This window comes from Atta colombica, unplaced genomic scaffold (assembly GCF_001594045.1).
Source record: "Atta colombica isolate Treedump-2 unplaced genomic scaffold, Acol1.0 scaffold365, whole genome shotgun sequence".
Classification (NCBI taxonomy): Eukaryota; Metazoa; Arthropoda; class Insecta; order Hymenoptera; family Formicidae; genus Atta; species Atta colombica.
This window is the reverse complement of record NW_017259476.1, coordinates 159735-179162: the sequence shown is the minus strand read 5'-3', so window position 1 is coordinate 179162 and position 19428 is coordinate 159735. Positions and strand designations below refer to the sequence as shown.

The 19428-nt window shown below is 35.3% G+C and overlaps 1 protein-coding gene across 1 annotated transcript in view; it reads right to left on the bottom strand.

The window, feature by feature from the left end:
• The window catches only part of LOC108690811 (LIM domain only protein 3-like), a 63177-nt gene extending 44254 nt beyond the window's left edge, over positions 1-18923 (bottom strand). Inside the window, exon 1 of the mRNA XM_018198311.1 lies at positions 18768-18923. The gene's annotated coding sequence lies outside the window, so the exon portion shown is untranslated. The remainder of the gene's footprint in view (positions 1-18767) is intronic.
• Positions 18924-19428: the final 505 nt, after the last annotated feature.

Genomic DNA, 19428 nt, shown 5'->3' with positions numbered 1-19428 from the left:
CACCGCCGCGCTGCTCGCCTCCATCATCAACCCCCTGGTTACCCTCGACACCAAGCGGCCCGCTCTATTCCACCTCCCCCGCGTGTGTATTCTCCTATCCACTCATATGCGTATCAAATGCGACTCAGTTATCTCACGCGGCTTAGGATAAGTCGCTTTGACAGATTCTTGGCTCACCAATCCAGTTTTACTAAATGAAAAATTTTACATCATTTTTTCATAAATACATTGAGAGAAATATGTTTGGTATTTGTGACTATAATTGCATAATAAAATAATTATGGTTAAGAGCCCTATTTTTATAGTTATTATTGTTACACTGTTAGATATAAAAGTAGTATTGGTAACTCTGTCCCTTAAATTAAAAATATTTTTTTTTTAATTTTCTTATGTCAAAATGTAAATCAATCTATTGTTGTGATTAATTTTAATGTAAACGACGCCCATATTAACGTATGCATATAATAAATAATCGAATTAATAATAAATCAAATTAATAATAAATCAAACTTGAGTTTTTATTACACTTTTTTGAATTAAATTATTTTCCATTGTTTGTATAGTTAAATTAAAAACATGTTGAAACAAGAGCAGTAGGGATTTATAGAAATCATTAAAATGAACATAATAATTTATAATAACATTATAAATTTAATTGTGTATAAGTAGAGAGAGAGAGAGAGAGAGAGAGAGAGAGAGAGAGAGAGAGAGAGAGAGAGAGAGTAATAATAATAATTATTATATTTATTGTTCTATCAAAAAGAACATATGGTTATCCCCGACAGCAACTTACACTGAAACTTACTTACACTGAAAAGAACACTTTAGTCGAAATTTCAAAATTTAGCTAGATACAGACTTGAAAATAATGTTGTTGGATTATCAAAGTTAGTATGTACGATATTCAAGCAAAATCAGCAAAGATGTAAAAAATTTGGATATTTTAGCAATTAATTTGAATGTCTTACAATTTTTAGATAAGCAAAAGTGTCTTTAGCAAAAGTTGTTCTTTCTAGAGTCGTTTTCAAGAATGACTATAATATATTTCCTTTTTATATAAAACTTTTTATATAAATATTATTAGAGCATCTATATAAATGGAGCTTCTAATTATGATTATTTTATCATGTAATTATTATCATGTAATTATTATAGTCACAAATATCAAACATTTTTTTCTCATAATCGCGTTACAAAAAGATTCATCAATCGCCACCGTTATTTTATATTTGAGATTATATTTTGCAAAAAGACATGACAAGAACGAAATAAATCTACAATTATTCTACAATTATTTTTTTTTTTAAATATATTTTATTATAATTAGCTTGAAAAAATTATGGATGAAAGAAAGCGAATACAAGATAAGTTAAGATATTTTATGCGAATAAAACGAATATACTTGAAGATAGTTCTACCCCAGGTTGACGAAATCACATTTCTCTACCTCGGGAATACATCCCGCAACAGATAGCTGTAAAGACCCTCCTGCGACGGTGAACCGCCATCGGAAGTTCCGCCGTATCGAAGTGGCGTGCCCGCGCGGCAAATCGAGCCCCGTGCGAGTGGAATGATGTCGACCGAATATATTAGCCCGAGCCATTAACTCTCCCGAGGGAAAGGAGCAGCTCAAATTCCAAAGATATTACACACCGATTATTTATCCGCCACCGCCGCAAGGCGCGTTTCGACGGCTCGCGCCGATCAATCGCGCTTATAAATCGTGTCCGAATCGAACGTGGCCAGCCGATTCAAGGCTCATCAATTGCCGCGCAATCGAGAAATCCCTCACCCCTTTCCCAGATGTTTAATAACCTCCCCCAGCTGGGCCGTTCAGGACGATGCACGTGATAGCGGGATAAGCCTTGGGGTGAGGTACCGTGCGGCTCGGCTAAAGGGTGTCGGGGGTGGCTAAAGGGGAGTAGAAGAACGGGCTATGCGGGAAGGGGGAGGAAAGGAAAACGGGTAGGGTTGAGTTGCATATGAGCGATTGCCACACACGGCGTGTAGCGCCGGCCGTGGCGGCGGCATTTACGTTAATTAAATTTCCCCAGTCCGTAGGACCGATCCTCCGGCCCTCCTCACTTTCAGCACCGGTCTCTCTTTCTCTCTCTCTCTCTCTCTCTCTCTCCCTTTCTCTCCTTCTCCCTCTCTTCCTCGTCGACCATCAGCACTTGGTCCCCTGACCCCACCCTTCGTCCGTTCTTCCCGCGCGACTGTTGGCTCCAGCATCAATCATTGCACGCTCAGACTCACTAGCCGGACTTCCAGCCACGTCGGAGGATCGAGTCGCGAGAGACTGTTTGAAATTGCGAGAGCGCGTGCACCCATACATATACACATACACTCCATGCGTTATATCTTTTTTCTCTTTCTCGCTCACCTTTGATCCGCGAGTCTGGGATAATCGTGCCGTTGGTCCAACCATCCCGATGCCTTCCGCAGGAGCGTTGGTTAGTGAGCGAGTGAGCGCGCCTGCCTGTGACGTGTGTCGCTCAAAAGCTATGATTTCGCGCTAACTAATGGCCGATACCAATTAAAGGCCGCTGGGGACGGTTTCCTTGCCGCGCGCTCTTAAACGCCGCGTGAGTGATTCCAATTTCGATGAGAGAGAACGCAGCGAGCCGAGGGGAGTCGGATAATCGATCGCGTTACAGGATGAATCCTCTGGGAACTGTCAGAATTTGAACGAAACTATGATCGACCCGCTCGTTTCATGAGTAGGGAAAAGAGACTTTAGTCATTATTTTATCAGTTCCAGTGATTTACGTGCTTTTTCAACCGACGATCACGAATTGGATACCGCGAAAATTCAATTCTGGATGTATTCGCGCACGGCAAAATTCGCTGTCTTTTCCTCATCGCATCGGAGGAATATAATCGACTTTGCGGAACAATTCTATAATCCCCTAAACTTAATTAAGGACGAATGAACCCTAGTCGCGGGGCAGGACTCGAGTTAACTTGGCTATAAACAAGAACAATATCTTCGTCCTTGTAGTACGGCAAACTTCGTTACGCTTTCGGGGATGGGCACGCGCCGGCAAGACGAGGCAGTATCTGAAGACAGTCGTAAGGAGCGGAAATAAGGTCCCGGAGGATTGCCGGCGGCTGGCCAATGTAATCGCTTGTAAAAATGTAATAAAGGATCAAAGAGCGTCGGCGAAAAGAATATATATTGCACCCCGCCGACGGATGAACCGTATTATATAAAACGATCTCTTCTCGAGCGACATATCTTTATCCACTTTCGTTCTCATCTCTTTTCGTGCAAATATTAAATGTATTATAGTTGATAAATAAACATAATTTATGTACACGTAGATTGTTTCTGCTATAATTATAACTTTTTTACATGCATTGAGAAAAAAAAATGGTTGCAATTATCATAATTTTATTAATTTACGATCATTTTATTCGGTTCTAGTTATATGTTTTTGATAAAACCATAAATATAATTACTATTACTTATATTATAATAGTAATAATAATTATTATATTTACAGTTCCATCAAAAACGTATATCAGCAATGAAAATAATTATGATTAAATTATGATAATTGCAATTATTTTTTCTCTTGAGATAAAAAGCTGTGATAAAAATGGAGCACTTAACTAACTATAATTATTTAACCAATTATAGTCACAAATGCCAAACACTTTTCTTTCAGTGTGGGCATTAAATATTAAATATCTTTTATTTTCAAAATAATTGTATATAAATATAGATTTTATTTGTATCTATTTATATTATTTATTAATTCAAACTTTTACGCGTCGCATATTACGTATATAGCAGTCATAGCGCATTTCGTATAATTTTCTCTCGAATGGTTGTTCGACTGGATGCAATCTCGCGGATTTCATTTCGGCAGATATACACACGGAAAGAATTCAGACAATACGCTTGACGAAAGGAAGACGCATACGATGAAGTCTTCGAAGTTCTCAAAGCATGGAACATCCTCTTTTACCCGAGAACATTTTCCTGAGTCGGAACAGACGACAGAGGGGCACGTGGTATGTCTATATGTCCTGCATCCTGTTGGAAAGCGAGATCGAACGCACCCTCGAGCGCGAGCCTGTGCCCGAAAGGGCACTCGTCCGCAACCGGAGTATTTCATATTTACCTATCAAAGGTAGACGCTTTGTGCAGTTTATATTAAATCACGGTACAGTTACGGGATGTCAATAAGACAGATCCTTCACCCTTCGCGGCATTTTGCCGTAACTCTCGCCAATGCTATACAGGACGTTCTGAGAAGTCGAATCATTTTATATAAGGAGCCAATAATTTTTGGATTAAGCAAAAATAAGAAAGGTCCTTTCTTATTTTTAATAAGATATAATCCTAAAAGATATGCAAGAGTAGACAATAGAATTTGTATTTTTATTTAATTTCATACAAGTGGATTTAGCTTTGAGAATTAGTTGATGACAAGATTAGCAGTTTCTTAATATTAATGATTGAAACTTTGCAGTGATAATTTTTCTCGACATTTTTTAAATACAAATTGATTTTAAACTGAAGAAAAATCTGTAGATTAAAGATGGTTATTTGCTAGATTTGGATCACCCTATATCTCTGTTCTTGCACTCAGTAAGCACACATGATATTAAAATAAAGAAAGACAACATGCCCCTTGGATATATGATACGTTGTATTTTCTTTAGTATTTTCGAATTGATAAGAAAAAAAATCATATCGCTCCCTTACTTCAAAAGTGACACGACTTAGAAAACGTGATTTTAAAGTTTTATCATAAACGAGTTAAGTAAATATTATCCTAGGAATCATTAAAAATGGACTATTAAGACCTTAACTTTATTTAAAAACCGTTAAAATTAATTCGAAATGGGTAGTTTTAAAAAAATCATTTTGAAAAGATAAGATTAAAATATAAACCCCTTAAAAAGAGTTGTTAAAAATGACATATGTTAAAAATATGTTTTGCTACTATTATTTGATTGATGTCAATAAATTTCTATCAAGTCGAAAAATAATTTTTCTTTTTTTCTGGAAAATTTAATTTTTTTAGCTGTTTCATCTTTGATGTAGGAAATAAATAAATCAATATGTGTTTATATATTTGCACATCTGATGCTATCGTGACTTAAATAATAAAAATGAGATTATAAATGTAGATTATGTTAGGAACGTTAATTCATCCGACAAGCATACCTACTCGCACATCTGGTATATCTTTTATCATAACCGCTTATATAGAATACCGATAACAATATAGCTGTATCAGAACGTTGGTAGTTATCGTTATTTCCGGCTTCTGTTTATCTCATCGTTCGATGAATTCACGTTCTACAGAAACTTCAACTGCCAATAAACCGGGACTTCTGTGTTTGGGTTTCCATATTTTTACAGGTTGTGCGTCGAAAATTTCACAAGTGCGTCGAGGTAAATTGTATGTCGTGTGACAATGAGAAAAAAAACATGTTAACAAGGAAACGAGGAATCGTCGGTAATTTAATCGCCCGATGATTTACACCGGCGGTACATTTAATACTCTGTTTGTCAGACATTATTTGGTTCCTCGGTTTATCGGAAAAGTATATTCTCTTCATCGTTTTTCCATGTTCCTACCTCTTTTGTCTCGTTCGTTTCGCCCTCTCTCTTCCTATTCAGCTCTTTTTCTCTTTTTAGTTCTCTTATAACACACAATCAACTACAAAATATAACGGAAATCAACCCGAGCGAAGTCGCTTGGAATTAATGAATGAAATCAAACCCGTCCCGTTTGTTGATTCGTCATTGACGAACGGATGGCAAATCGCGAGAGAACGATCGACAGTGCAAGGGGTTTGGAAAGCGAGTGGGATTCGTAGCAAATTCTGATCGATATAATGCATACACACCCGAATCCCGACTGCGTTATTACCGTCGAGTGCCATTAAGACTTCCAATTAGTCCGACGTTCTCTGAGCGCGCGCGTATATGCGTGCGTGCATGCGTGCGTGCTGCATACGTGTGTGCGTGTTCCTCGTCCGAAAAAAAACTGCGAGCTAAAACTCTGATGTGGACGGACATGGTTTTCATCCGGGGACACTCACGCGAATATAACGAAAAAAAAAAGAACAATGCGACGCGCGGTCGATAATATGACCGCTGTAACGTTACACGCCTCGCACGATTACAAGCACTAGTACACGCAATCCACAAACAAGCGCACTCTCTGCCCGCCGATATCAGTCACCACTTTTTGACTCAATAACACTTACGTAGACTCCGAATATTCTATTTCATCTGTATTCTAGTTCTATACGGGAAGGATGATTTTGTTGAAGTATTTAAAAATTTAGTTCAAATATAAATTTGAAAAAATACTCTCATAGAAGGGATTTTCTGGTTCATTGATATTATTCTTCGATCTGTTATGAAATAGAATATGTAAGGGACAATCATTTTATTGTTAACAGAAGAATATTTTATTCTTAATTATGGAAAATTTCATAAATCTAGTATAAAATGATCTTCGATTTTGCGCCAAATATTATGACGTCAGCATCGTTTTTGTATCATTGGGTAAAGATTTGTTTTAAACGTAAGACTATATAAACTTAAATTTATATCATTACTCTTAACTCGAGACAATAAATCAATAAGTTATTTTTGACTCAAGACAATAAGTTTCAATATTGTTTTATTTTTATGCTATATATGATAAAATTAAGTCAAGAATATTTTTTATTTCGTTATCAAAAATCTTTTCTGACAGAATAATTTTGTTAGATCGTCAAAATAATTATATAGGACGCTCAAACTGGTTTCTAGAATGTTAAAACTTTGCAGCATACTCATCATGCTTGAGATTTCTACGTAATTAATTTGATATTTCAACAATATTATTTTCCTCTCCAGTTAAATTTTTAAATATTTTAGCAAAACCGTCCTTCTTGTATCGGTCGATTCCCTTCAACAATGTATCGTCAATTTACCATGACTGAATCTCTCTATCCTTTTAATTGCTCTCGTGATAACTGCCGTCTCCCTTGATCTATATAGGATTTATCGCATCATCGCTTCGAATTCGTTCATCACGAACAATTTTTCCTCGATACAATTAGATAAGACTCGACGTTGATCGTGTTACGAAGTAACTCATCGATTATGCCTTCTACTCTCGCAGGAATCTATCCGTAGCTTATCTCATTTATTACGTCCCTGTTTCGTCCTCGTTCGACGGTTACTTTACAACCCTCAGATAGGGGCGAGTAACGTCTTTGTTTTCACCGCAACATCCTGCAACCGCGGCGAAACCCTCCCGTCGTTCACGAACCGTCTCGGTTCGCGAAAACGGAGAGACAAGAGTAGGATAGGAATGACGCGAGATAAGAAACATCGAAGCCTCGTCGATTGTCTTCTGTTTTCTCTCTATGCATTGCAGACTAAAGTTTTTTAATAAAGTTTTTTAATGAATTAAATCGCGAATTAATTTGATATTTAATAAGTTTTTTATTAGGGTTATTAAATGGTATCATGTAAATGCAATATATAATAAGTAGAAAAAATAAAATAACAGATTTCCTTTTATTTTACTTATTTTGTGATGGTAAAAATATTATTTTGTAGAACGGATGATTGAAACAGATACACAGAATTAAAGAATTAATTATTATATGAGCATTTGTTTGTTCATATAATAGATAATTAGTTTTAAAAATTATTATTTTAATTTTTTTTAGTCATTGATATTTTTTTATTTAATTTAATCTTTTAAAAAATTACAAGTCTATATAATAGTTACAAGTCTATATAAACAAGTATAATAATAGCTATATTGAACAGTAATACATTCTTTTTCTGCTAAAAAAAATGACAAAAGATTAAAAAAACAAAAAATCTTATCAATAGATATTTAAAAAATTGAATACTAACTACACAAGTTGAGCAAAAATAGAAAAAATAGATAACAGGTCTTTGAGAAGAGAGAAAAGGACTTCAGGTTGTTTGAGAAAGGAGATTGGCTTGGAAGAGAGAATACCTAGTTGTTAGCGAGTGCGAGGTACTCGAGGGCTACTAGATAAGGCGTGGGCATAAACGTCCGCAGATAAGGGTAGTTTGCACCCCCGTTGTGGACAGTTAGCCTTAAATGAGTTGGGGGTGAGACATGTAAAGGCCTTTGTTGCGTTGCCTTTGTTGGCTTCGTCTTTCTCGGCTTTCGAAATCAGTTTCGTCGCTAGCTATGATGTTTCATCAAACATTGAGAGTTCGGCGATAAGAATCGAACTATCAGACAAACTACCTTCATTTTAAATTGAAGATATCTTCATATTTTATTTAAGACTCCTGGCTATTCATTGTAGTCATTTTGAATTATAATATTAAAAACGAGAGAAATAACATAAAGAAAATTTTTGCAAATTATATTAAAATGTAAATATTTTATCAAAATTACATTTGCAATCAGTTGAATGGATTTGTGAAATACATCGAATACTCCTCTTAATTATGTTTTGATAATCAATAAGCCATACATTTGAAAATGATTGTGTGATTAAAAGATGAATTGTGTCTAATAAAAAAATCAAATAAGCTATACGACAACTATTGAAATGAGAATTATATAATTTTCTTTTGAAATGAAGTAAATATAATTTTATTCCAAAATAGAAGGAAAATTTTCGATTTATTTTACAAATGTATTTCATCCAATGCAAAAATTATTTTATTGAAAAATATTTCTGTCTTAAATATATCTAGTAAGAGTTTTCATTATGTGTTTTTATCTTTATTATCTATTTAAATATCCATGAGTGATTAGAAGTCTTAATCATGGTGTTACTAATAAAATTTTTTTATTATACTTTATAGTACTGAAAAAATTTTTTATCTACGTGTTATGTATTCATAGATGATGATTTTAATTGCATTTTATGTATAGTTTCTCATTGTACAGTTAATTTTTCCTTTTTTTTACATGATAATGTTACTCAATCTTTTGAATGTCTGACAATTCATCTCACATAAGTCTTCTTCGATCAAACCGGGGATGTGAATTTGTTTGGATAAGAAGCGTACAGAGAAAGCGTTACACACAAATCTGGTGATCCGGCGATCCTTCACAAATACCGGCCGTACAAAAATCCTGTCTCGCTCCGTTCTAAATTCCGCTTATCTAACGGTGCTTCGACAGTAATGTGCCAACGTATTATGTAGAATCGTGCACTGTCGGGGCCATCCCTTTTGCCGTGGAAGGCTACCGAGCAGCGGTGCCGTTTAGCGTCAGATAGCGGAAACGTATGAGGGACGGGGTGAATCCACCCTTATCTTAAGGGTAGCTACTCAATAGCTAGCCGCGTCGAAATTTCTCTCGCATTTCTCGCACCCACGCTATCTATGCTCGCCACACGCATCTTCGTTCTCACAATTATTTCTTGCGTATTTAAATTATTTTGTCGTTTTCTCTTTTATGGCGACTGATCATTACGCGAAATTATAGCATTTGTACAATATGTGCGAAAATGTTGAAAAATTGATATTATATAAATCGATAATGTATCAAATAATTTAAAGTGCATATTGTTATGATATCTAATTAAAATATTGATAGTTACTAGTAAAATACATATATATAAAATTAATATATATTATTATTATAAAAGTAATAAATAATAGACTTTCCATATAAACTGCTACCTAAGTTTTAAATCTTAAGAAATTGACCATAATTATAATCGAATATGAGAAGAATAATCAACTATGGTCAATTTCTTACTGCTTAAGACTTAAGCTTAAATAATAGCTTATTGTAGAAAATCTATAATAGACATTGTATTTTTTTACATTCATTATATCTTCAAAAGTGATACTTTCTTTTCCACATTTACTATTACCAAAAGTACAACTAAAAAAAATTCTTATTAACTAATAAAATTTTTCCTAAAAAAGGGGAAAACTATAATCGTACTTTTCAACTGGTTAAAAAATTGTTGAATCAAGTAAAATCGGCAAAAAAATATTATATTCTCAACATTGATTAAATACCATTTTTGTTTCACCATTTTTTAAATTACTTTTTGTTGTGATAGTATTGAATATTTTATGAAGTTAAGCTAGTTAAGCTTTCGATGATCAATAAGATAATGTTTATCTTATTCATGATAATAACTCGAAAATCGCATTTTTTTAGTCATGTCATTTTTTAAATAAAAAAGCGATATCTCAAAGATAAATTTCATCTTGCTTTTGCTTAAAGAATTCTATGAATATTCGTCAGGATTAATATGAAAAACAAACGAAGTAAGTAACTCGCAGTACAGAGCGCACGCGCATAATTTAATGCACGGCGGTATAGGAGCCACGAGGTGAGTTCTATGGGACGCTTAGGGTTACTTATACTTCGGTAGGGGTATGTGGGTAATGTGCAGGAGTGCCTCCGGGTAGGTGCTTGCGGTAAATCTAATAACGTTGTAATGCCGTTATACCCCCCTCAAAGTTGGCCCGTAAGTTTCTGCGGAGCCTGTTGGCTCCGACTGCCGTGCCGAGAATTCCTAACGCGTGTACCATTTTAGCTGCCAACGTGCGTATGTACTAGTTAGGATCTACAGACTCGAGAAAAAAAAACAGAAAGTTTGAGACGAAGGAACACAAGTTGTGTGAGTTCATACATCTCGACGCGATTCTTTTATCGTGAAAAAACTTTTCGATCTCCGAGCACGAAAATTCTTGCGACAATGCGAATCTTGAGTTTTTTGTAATAAACCACTTGATTTATAATTGAATGAATATGTTAAAGAATCGTCGAAGTCCATCAAGTTATTGAGCTACATGGAAAGAACGATTTTGCGAAGTATAAAAAATTTAGGTAGATACGGATCTGAAAATAATTTTATTAGATTATCAAAATAATTATATAGATAATTCAAATGAGTAATATTGTAAAAAGTTTTGATATTCTAACAACCAGTTTTGTTAAACAAAACTGTTTGTTTCTATATAATTATTTTGGTAATCCATCAAAATTATTTTTAAATCTGTATCTTGTTAATATTTTGAATACTGCAACAAAATCGTTCTTTCGTGTAGATACAGATCCGAAAATAATTTTGTTGGACCATCAAACTAATTATGTAGGAAACTCAAGCATGATGTGAAATGCTGCAAACAGTTTTGATATTCTAGCAACTAGCTTGAGCGTCCTAATTATTTTAATAATCATAATAATACATAATTTTGATAGTTGAAAACTACAATAACAAAATTATTTTTAGATCTGTAGGTATATCTAGATATATCTGGTTAAGTTTTTAGATATTTTAATAAAACTGTTCTTCCTATATATCAAAAATCGATATGATTTGATCGAAATATTGCGGAGGCAACAGGTAGCTTAATGTCGATCTAACGAACTTTCAGTAAAAATTTGTGCCTTTTTAGGCGATAACGACATTCCTTTTCTATCAAAATTTGCCTGACTTACCTTTCGTTTCCCCTGCTTTCCCGCTTCCCACTGTCAGACGCTCTCTCTGTAGATACATGTCACGAACGAAGGTAAGCGCTCGCAGTCACCCGAGGGTGTTCTGCAAACTATGCTCGCGAAAAGTTCAACACAACTTCATAGCATCGGTGTTTCGAGGGCGAATTACGAGGGGTGAGAAGGGACTCGAAGCTCTCGGCGAAGGCACGGCGCGGGGCGAGGGGGACGAGGGAGCAGCTTGGTGGTAAATTTGTTCTAGCGTGAGCTTACATGGGTTACGTTAAGTACATAGGCGTCTGGGGCTGGTTAACTGTATCTACTGAAGCAGGAGAGGAATATCTCTGCCTGGTGCACAAAACTTGGAGCGACCTGTAGCGCGACGAAGAACTTGCATATTTCCATCGCTATGAAATGTCGCCAAATTATGTAATGTAAACGGAGATAACGAGCGCCGATTTTATTGGGATGTGACAGTGTTCTTCATTAGATATACCTTAAAAAAATAGTCATTCGTAGCAGCGCAAAATTATTTGCGATGTATAAAGTGAGCTTTATAAGTATATATTGGAATGATCAATACTAAACTTTACTAAACTTCCTTATAGAATATTCTTTCTTTAATAGAAAACTGGCTTGACGGAGAAAAGAAAAACACTATGAGATATCAAAGAAGCAACAATAACTCGAGTAATTTCTTAAATAATATTTTGTTATCATTTTGTTTTCATTTCCATGTGTGTCAAAATGTAAATCAATCTATTTCTGTGATTATTTCAAATTAAATGTCAAAAGTAAGTTAATGCATTTTAAATTCATTTCACAATTGGATAAATGTAGTTGTAAGTCGTCGTAAGAATTGATTAATTACAGTAGATTATTTTCCTCATATTCGACAGTGATTGGTCAATTATTCAATCATTCTTGTAATTATTTACGCAATTGAATGAGCTTATCACGTTCTGGTGACCTACATTGGACTTTCCATACAGGTCATTTGATATTTTGGCTATAAAAAATATAATTATGAAATAATTTCTGATATTATACGTATGCATATTGGTGCATTAGAGGCTTTCTTCTTTAATAATAATTTTTACATTATTTTAACCATTACGGAACATATATTATTGTATAAATATAACACAAATAAAAATATCGCGAGTCATTAGTGACCTACATGATGTGGTAGTCAAGTTATTTAAAATTAGCACGAAATGTGTTAATAAATAATAAACTAAATTTAAATTTAAAACATTTTTTCTTGAATTAAATTGTTTGTATTTTAATTAAATTAATACACATTAGGTAGTGGTAACCTATAAAAATGATTAAAAATAACTTAAATTGTGTATAATTTAACATTACAAATTTAACAGTATATAAATACTTGTCTTTTTCCTACATTTTAGTAGGAAATGGTAGGAAAATAGCATTAACCAATAAGTGAATCCCTGACAAAGAAAACAGTACAATCCTTGTGTCATTGTTTAAGAATTGAGATAGAAGTATCCTCGGTGAAGGACTTCTCGATGATTGACTCTACTATAGAGCTCATTCTGAGTTGGATGCATTATATTGTTCTATGAAATCGATTTTGATCTGTTGAATCTCGAATCGCATTTTTCTCTCGCCGCATTTTATCATCGTAAGCCCTTCCTCTTTTTACACTTCTCGATCACACCGACGTAAGCGCACTCACACGAGCGCGGAAGCAACTCGCGTTGATAAAAATCAGTAATTAGCCCGGACCATTATGGCGGCTGTGTGAAAAATTAGCGAATCGTGGGGTAACTGCCCCTCTGGGCATAATCCTGCATCGGTAACGCCGCGTACTAGCGTGCATCCAACCTGTCTCTGATTTATACGGGTTTGCTATTAATTACATCCACCCATAGCGCACCCTCTTCGTATCATCTCGTCGGTCTTGTCTTTTTCTCCACGTTTATCTACTTTATCAATCGTTCTTCTTTTTTTAATCCTCATATGAGAGCATTTACGTTTATAGTCACTAACATTTATGCCTGTTTATGTTCATTAAATTAAAAAAAAAGAAATCAATGCCAATGAATGAAGCAGATCTTCGGTCAATGTGCCTCTTGAGGCCTAATAATATTTTTGTATATCTTTTTCCAATTTTCAGTTTAAAGAAATTGACGCACCGATTATCAGCCGGTCTTGAAACACAATTTTATAAATTGAAGCTAATTCTACAAATTAAAGTAACATTACAAATTAAATCGACAAGTAAAAAATGTAACAAATTTTTCTGTAGTGTTTCACTTGTATAGAATTTTAACTTGAGACTTATTAAAATATGCAATTTAATTTGAAAATTGCGGAAAAAAGTTCTTTTGACATTTTGATAGATATGATACATCGTTATATAATTTAAAAAAAAAATTAAATTGATATTTATTTATAAAACGAATAAAGGGAAAAAGTATTTATACGGCTATTCAAATGTTCCATGAGACATTTTTACCAAATAGATCGTATCAAATCTCAAATGTCGATATTGCAACAAGCACACGTTTCTCCAGGTCAACTTTCAACTGTCAAATGTTTTTATTTTGTTTTACACGCGCCAAAGAATTCGAGCCATCGCGTCGAGCTGAAAATTCCGTCCCGGGTTTTGCGCCGGTCGTTGTTCCGACTGGCTGTTGGCCGGACTCGACGGGTTGTGGCGCAATTAAATTAAATGCTTCGGATTAATTGTTCGAAAGCAGTTAAATTAGTTGCGTTTGTTTCGCCCGATTTTTGCGCAATCTCGCTGCGGAATGCGTGAGATGCACGCATCGGGGGAATTTCGTTACCCGCGGCCCCTCGCGCGTTATATAGCTCGGTGCCCTGCGAAATCACCGCGATGCAAACGTATCAACGCGGAACGATGGCGTGCCCCGAAAAATTCATTTGCAAAAGCCGCATTCGACGCGCCTCCGTCACACACTGAGTGAGAGGGAATACTGCGCGATCGACGCACAACGAGCGCATTTTGTCAGTACTTGATTAAAAGCTTAAACAGAGTCGACCCAATTATTAATGTAATGCACAGCGGGCAATGCAAATTTTACAATTATAACAACGAATTTGATGTATAACATTGAATTTTAAAGCGTCGTTGACCAGATTTTAGACCACTAAATGCGAAATTTATGTATAAAATCAACATTTCTATATATAATATAAATACAAATCTCCTTTTCTGTAATTTCATATTTATTTTAAATACAACTTGATATATAAAATGCATTCTCATATTTTATCTCATATTAAATCTTACTGAGAGACAAAGGAGAGGAGAATATTGAATGAAAAAGAAAAATAAAAAAAAACTAGAGTATAAATAAGACACTCTTGCGTTATTATTTCCATCTACGATGGCTCACAATTTTCCTCCGATATCGCGGCGAAGATCCTCCTATTACCACGCATACCGGCAGCTACTGAAGACCACCCCAATGCCCCGTCTCGATGATATTCGACCGGCCAATCCCCGTCGAGGATCGCGCTAGGTATAGCCGTCAAGCTAGCCGAGAGCTGCATCCTAGAGTGCAGCTGCAGCGCCGGCGCGGACTCTTGAGCCGCATTGCTCGGATTCTGGCGAGGATGCGTCTAGGAGCGAGAGGCTGACGAGCTCGCAAGTAACGCGCCGATAGAGACATGGTCAGACTGGCATCCGGCCGCAAGCTCTCGACCTCATCGCAACCATACGCTCGCGCCCTCCCCGAGCTGGTCCTCCTCACCCATGGCTTTCGAGCTAGTCCGCCCACCCACCATAGACAGTCCTCCCCTCGTTCCTGCGAATGGGAGCGTGCAACATGTCGAGACATTCGGGACACGACGGATCGAGGAGAGATATGCATCATTTGGTTACCCGACTGGCCGACTAGCGCGTCTCCGATCGACGTGCCTACGGATGCATCCTCGATCGGATTGGCTCGAGCGATTGGTATGCGAAAGGGTCCTCCAGTCAAGATTTTCAGCATAATTGCGCCCCGAGCATGCCGCTCAGATTCGGATCCACGCGTCTGCGTTCCGATATATCCGTTCGTCCGCGTGCCCGTATGCACTCGTGTACTTCGTTATCGGAGAACGTTACGTCGCCTGGTAACCATAATAGCGGAAGAGTAATAGGGGCGCTAATACGAAATACCGTATTGGCGCATTCGTGTCGAATATCTCATTCTCCGCTTTTAAGACATTATCATATATCTGGAATGTTTGCGAAAATATTTTCATTATTTTCTAGCGAAGAAAATATCATTAATAGCTTATAACAATTACAGTCCTAATATTTGTTAAAGAAGATAATTGTTGGTGACCAAGAAATTTGTGAATAAACAATTTAGATTTAGAACAACCTACATCGTCTGTGCTTGTTCTTTCAAAATCTTTGAAATAACACGAGATGTGAAAATTACCTCGCGTAACATTAAGTGAATCTTATGATCTGAATCACATAACTTAACTTTTATTTATTATTAAATTTTTGTATTTTTTAATAGGATATTTATAACATTTATTTATAATAGAGAGTAATTGCCTTTTTACATCAACTATTTTTACAGAAATCTAATATTGATTTAATAGGTATTAATATCGATTCAACAGATAGAAAAACAGTAATTAATATTATTTATTTTAAGTATTAAAAACACTGTCCTGTGCTTTTAGTATTTCAAATAAATAATTAAATAAATAATTAATTACTATCTTTCAGTAATAAATAGGTTAGTAGGTATTAACCCTTCGTAGATACATTTTTTTTTTACATATTACAGGCGAAATTTCACTCTCAAAATTCAAATTTCATTCTTGTTTACTATATTAAATAAAGGTTTTAACATTGAGTTAACATTTGAGTTAAGGAACTATTTGGCAATGAAGAATTATTTATCAGAGATGTTGAAAATCAATCCTGAATTTTTCTAGATTTGTTTGAAAGCCCAGAAGCCTTAATAAAAAAATTTCGGCTGAACAGAAAAGATCCAGAGTATCTATGAAATAAATATTTGTGTACTTACTAAGGGTTAAGTTGTACCAGCATTCTCTTTCTGTAAAGATATAATCTTTAAGCACATTTCGACGAAGCATTCTTTTAGCCGACGATTCTCAGTTTTATGTCTTATCGATTTTTCAGAGAAATTACTATTTTTTCTTTTTTTTGTAAGAGCTCTAACATTGATGAACACGATACATCGGTCGTTTATCCGGTAGCGCGCATTCTCGACACCGAAATTGCATACCTTCGTATACGTACACATACGGGTTGGAAACAAACGAATAGGGTTGTTCGGGCGCCGTAAAGGGTCCGGTGGGACGAGGCGCGCGCGCGAGGAGACAGGCGAGGGCGGGTGGGGCTGGAGATTCACGCGGGGGTTGTAGGGAGCAAAACGGTGGATGGTGGTGCCGGTGACTCGGTCGCGCGAGAGAGCGAGGGGTTTGGGAAACGTAATCGCTCTGGCCCCGCGCGCCTCAACGAACTGCCCCCCTACATGCTTCTCTCTTTGTCTCTCTCTCTTTCACCCTTCCCACGCCTCCGCTATTTATTGCTCGCACTCGGCCGGTTCACAACATAAATATGTTACACCTATGGCCGCACCTATTGCACTGAGTCCGCGAATTCCTCCGCTGCGGACCGAACGAAGAAAGAACATCGTCAAACGAATGGATTGGTACTTTTAGGAATAAATTGGCTCGTTTACCACTATTATCAGATATCGTGTTTGTATACTACGAAACGAGATAATGAATTTCACAATTTCGTCATTAATAGAACATTAATTTTGCAAAGAAACCTACAAGATATATAAAATTTTCTTAAAGCATAGAATGCTATGTGAATAAATTTTTTTTTAATTTATGGAATGAACATTTTTAGATGAATATTAATATCTGGAATAGGCGATTAAAAAAATTTTCTTTGATATTTTTATAATTAAAAAGTTAAAGGCGCGACTCTAATTTTATATGTATATATTTTATATGTATATATTTTTTAACTTTAAAATTTTTCAACTTTAAAATAATTTTTTAAATATTTTTTTATGCTTTGTGGGCATTGCAACATTAAATTGACAAAATTATAAAGCAAAAATTAATTGTTTTGTTGATATCTAGTCTTCAAATATCGTTCATTTATAAAAAAACAGCAACATTATATATATAATTATATGAAATAAAAAACATTTTATATATAATTATATAAAATAAAATCTCTTTCATTCTTTTTCTTGAATAAATAAAAACTTTTTTACTAATTAAATATAATGTCGTAATCATGTAGATTGGTTATAAACTATTATAAACTATTGTATAACTTGGTTAGTTTAAAAAGAACTTAGGATTATTTCAAATACAAGAGAAAAAATCCAGATATTATCTATTCGTTACTTTGTTTCATTATTCGGAATATATTTTCGCCTTGTTTTACGCAGAAAATTCCCTCAACTTTTTTTAAATACTTTTGTTACACCCTCAAGAAGTGCTTCTCTCAGGGTGTATGAACAGAGGGTGCCTGTTTGAAGGGTGGAAGCATCGAGGGTTAAGTTTCAAAGATAAAAGAAGGACCAACTGTTGAATATCGGCTCTCTTCCAGCTGACACCGATGCCTATTACATGTCAAACTTTCTTACATATACTATATTATATCCTAAAGTCTCATTTATTATATTTTATATAAATTTATTATATCTTATATAACATATTATATTTTATATAGAAATGTATATAGAATTAATTTTTATTAAAACTCTAGGCTTATTTAAAGTTCGATTAATTTAGATATACATTTTATATAACGTTATTTACATTCTAAGCGAACTAAATAAGTTTTGAAAAAAATTCTATTCAATTTCTCATAATTTTTTAGCAAAATAAACAATATGGTAAACAATAATAAGTAATTATAAGAAAATTAATATCTTTAAAAATTTCCGCATAATTATATTTCTTTATAAACTAAAATTTTACAGATATTTAGAAGAATACAGGTGTATAATATACTAAAAAGTCATCCAAAAATTAATTAAACATTCCTTGAATTTTATTTTTAATCATTTAACTTGTCTCATGATATTTCTATTGTACAAAAAATATTAAATTTCCACGCAAATGTCATATACGTATACTCTCATAAATTACTTACTCTCATAATTTATTTTTAATGTGTTTAGTTAAATGTTACTTGCCATTGATTGCTATCAGACATTATAATAAATACGCATTTTTTATTACACATAATAAAAGGCAAATTAAAATATGCATAAATATTTTTCTTTCACTTTCTAGATATGCAAGCAATGATCTTTGATGGCAAATAAATAATTTTCTTACCTCGTCCGTAACTCGTTGAAATCTTCGTCTTTGCCAATAGCTCTTGACTTTCAGTGAAAATGAAAGACGATCGGGCAGGTTTCTCAAAACAGGTTTCTCGAAGCACAATTAAATCTTTCACGTCACAATAGTACAATATGACAATGACTCAATCAATCATTTATATAAAATGCGTTAAAAGATATAAGGAGGGATCGAAGGAAAATGAAGAAAAGAGGAAGGTAAAAGAGAAGAAGAATGAGCAAGCAAGCGCAAGGGAATGATAGAGTGAACTGAAAGAATGCGCTGCAGAAAGAAGCTGGAATTCAGAAGGAATTCGCGCAAAAAGGAAACGGGGAATCCCCTAGGAAGAGAGACACAATTCTCCGCTATCCCTAGCGGTGAGAACACCGTCGCTCCGATCCCTTGTAAGCTCTCTCGCAAGCTCTGTCGAGAGCGCCCGTTCTCGCGCGCGCACCGGGCTCTCGCAGCTCCGCGAATGCACGTGCAACTCGGACGCGTGCCACGTGGTGTTTGGTCGGAGTGGCTCGGCCACGAAAGCCGGAGCCGGAGCGGCGAGCTTGCAAGCTACTGGGCGCTTTTCATTGGCCGATGGGTGGAAACTGCGCATGATTGCGGGTGTGGCCCGAGCTTGAGGGGCGGAATAAGCTCGTGTCGGTGA